The following is a 3,446-nucleotide window of genomic DNA, read 5'->3' as shown; positions in this document are numbered from 1 at the left end:
AAAGAAAGAAAGAAAGAAAGAAAGAAAGAAAGAAAGAAAGAAAGAAAGAAAGATTATTGCTAAAAATAGAAATTAAAATTAAAAAAAATTAACAATGTTAACAATCAGCTGAACCTTCAGCAAGTCATAATCTTTTTGCTGATGAAGAGTCTTACCTCCATGGTGATAGCTGCTGGCTGGTCAGGGTGGTGGCTGCTGAAGGTTGGGGTGGCTGTGGCAATTTCTTAAAATAAAACAACAACGAAGTTTGCTACATCGATTGACTCTTTCAAGAAAGATTTTTCTGTAGCATGTGATACTATTTGAAAGCATTTTATACCAGTAGAACTTCTTTCAAAATTGTAGTCAATTGTCTCAAACCCTGCTGCTGCTTTATCAGCTAAGTTTACGAAATATTCTAAATCCTTTGTTGTTGTTTCCACAATGTTCACAGCATCTTCACCAGGAATAGATTCCATCTCAGAAACTCACTTTCTTGGCTCATGCATAAGAAGCATTTCCTCATCTGTTCAAGTTTTACCATGAGATTGCAGCAATTCAGTCACATCATCAGGTTCCACTACCAATTCTAGTTCCTTGCTGTTTCTACATCTGCAGTTACCTCCTCCACTGAAGTATTGAATCCCTCAAAGTCATTCATTAGGATTGGAATCAACTTCTTCCAAACTCCTATTAATGTTAATGTTTTGACCTTGTCCCATGAATCATAAATGTTCTCAATGGTATCTAAAAAGGTGAATCCTTTCCAGAAGCTTTTTAATTTACCTTGCCCAGATCCAGTAGAGGAATCAGTATCTCTGGCATTTCCTATAGCTTTAGGAAATAAATTCCTTCAATAATAAGACTGAAGAGTCAAAATTACTCCTTGTTTTGTGGGCTGCAAGATGGATGCTATGTTTGCAGGCAGGAAAACAACATTAATCTCCATGTACATCTCCATCGGAGCTCTTGGGTAATCAGGTACATTGTCAATGAGCAGTAATATCTTGAAAGAAATCTTATTCTAAACAGTAGGTCTCAACAGTGGGCTTAAAATATTCAGTAAACCATTCTGTAAACAGATGTGCTGTCATCCAGGCTTTGTTGTTCAATTCCTAGACCACAGGCAAAGTAGATATAGCGTCATTCTTAACAAGCCTAGGGCTTGGGTTTTTTTGTTTTTTGTTTTGAGACAGGGTCTTACTCTATTGCCCAGGCTGGCGTACAATGGTGTGATGTTGGCTTACTGCAACTTCTGCCTCTCAGGTTCAAGAGATCCTACCACCTCAACCTCCCTGGTAGCTGGGACTATAGGTGCAGGCCACCACACCCAGATAATTTTTGTATTTTTTGGTAGAGATGGGGTTTCACCATGTTGGTCAGGCTGGTCTCAAACTCCTGACCTCAGGCAATCCGCCTGCCTTGGCCTTTCAAAGTGCTGGGTTTACAGGCACTGCACCCAGCCAACAACCCTAGGGTTTTTGCAAAGGTAAATGAGCACTGGCTTCAACTTAAAGTCATCGGCTGCATTAGTTCCCAACAAGAGAGTCAGCCTGTCCTTTAAAGATTTGAAACCAAGTATTGCCTTCTCCACTCTAGCTATGAAAATCCTAGATGGCATCTTCTTCCAAGAGAAGGCTGTTTTATCTACATTGAAAGTGTGGGGACCTGTTGCAGTGGCTGATGCCTATAATCACAGCACTTTGGGAGGCCGAGGTAGGCCGATCATGAGGTCAAAAGATTGAGACCATCCTGGCCAACGTGGTGAAACAAATCCCACCTCCACTAAAAATACAAAAATTATCTGGGTGTGGTGGCCTGCACCTATAGTCCCAGCTACTCGGGAGGCTGAGGCAGGAGAATCGCTTGAACCCAGGAGGCAGAGGTTGCAGTGAGCCAAGATCATGCCACTGCACTCCAGCCTGACGACAGAGTGAGACTTTGTCTCAAAAAAAAAAAAAAAAAAGTCTGTTGTTTAGTGTAGCCACCTTCATCAATGATCTTAGCAAGATCTGAATAACTTGCTGCAGCTTCTCCATTAGCAGTTGCTGCTTCACTTTGTACTTTTATGTTTTGGAGACAGCTTATTTCCTTAAACCTCATGAACTAACCTCTGGTAACTTTTAACTTTTCTTCTGCAGCTTCCTCACTTCTCTCAGCCTTCATAGAATTGAAGAGGCCTTGCCCTGGATTAGGCTTTGGCTTAAGGGAATGTCATGGTTGTTTGATCTTCTATCCAGACCACTAAATCTTTCTCTATATCAGCAGCGTAAGGCTATTTCAGTTTCTTATCATTCGTGTATTCACAGCAGTAGTACTTTTAATTTTCTTCAAGAACTCTTTCTTTGCATTCACAACTTAGCTAACCATTTGGCACAAGAGGCCTAGCTGTTGGCCTGTCTCGGCTTTCAACATGCCTTTCTTAATGAGTTTAATAATTTTTAACTTTGATTTAAAGTGAGAGATGTATGATTCTTCCTTTCACTTGAACTTTTACAGGTTATTGTAAAGTTATTAACTGGCCTGATTTCAAAAGTGTTATGTCTCAGGGAACAGGGAGAGAGATGGAAAAATGGCTGGTTGATGGAGCAATCAGAACACATACAACACTGATTAAGCTTGCCATCTTCTATGGGCATGGTTCATGGAATTCCAAAACAATTGCAATAGTAACATCAAAGATCACTGGCCACAGATCATCATAACGATAGATATAATACTAATGAAAAAGTTCGAAATATTCTGAAAATTACCAGAAGTGACAGAGACACAAAGTAAGCACACGCTGTTGGAAAAATGAAGCCAATAGCCTTGCTCAAAGCAATGTTGGCGCTAACCTTCGATTTGTGAAAACTGCATTATCTGTGAAGAACACTAAAATGAAGCGTAATAAAACAAGGTAAACCTGCACAAGTTTTGTACAAACATATGTTTTCATTTCTCTTGGGTATCCCTAGGAATGGAATTGCTGGTTCCTGGGATCACTCTGTTTAATCATTTCTGAGCACTTCATTTTCTGGCACAAGAGGATTCAGGCTTATCTTGTACTTTCCCTGCCCTATCCCTATAATTAGCCATTTCGCCAAGGAGCCCTGGTTTCTTCCAGTGGACAGTGGTATTTAGACATTAAGACTTGGGTGCTATTGGCCGGGTAAGGTGGCTCACACCTAGAATCCTAGCACTTTGGGAGACTAAGGTAGGCAGATCACCTGAGGTCAGGAGTTCGAGACCAGCCCGACCAACATGGTGAAACCTTGTCTCTACTAAACATACAAAATTAGCCGGATGTGGTGGTGCATGCCTGTAATCCAAGCTACTCGGGATGCTGAGGCAGGAGAATTGCTTGAGCCCGGGAGGCGGAGGTTGAAGTGAGCCAAGGTCATGCCATTGCACTCCAGCCTGGGCAACAACAGTGAAACTCCTTCTCAAAAAAAAAAAAAAAAAAAAAAAAAAAAAAAAAAAAAAAA

This window comes from Piliocolobus tephrosceles, chromosome 16, assembly GCF_002776525.5.
Source record: "Piliocolobus tephrosceles isolate RC106 chromosome 16, ASM277652v3, whole genome shotgun sequence".
NCBI classification, from domain to species: domain Eukaryota; kingdom Metazoa; phylum Chordata; class Mammalia; order Primates; family Cercopithecidae; genus Piliocolobus; species Piliocolobus tephrosceles.
This window is presented reverse-complemented; position numbering follows the sequence as displayed.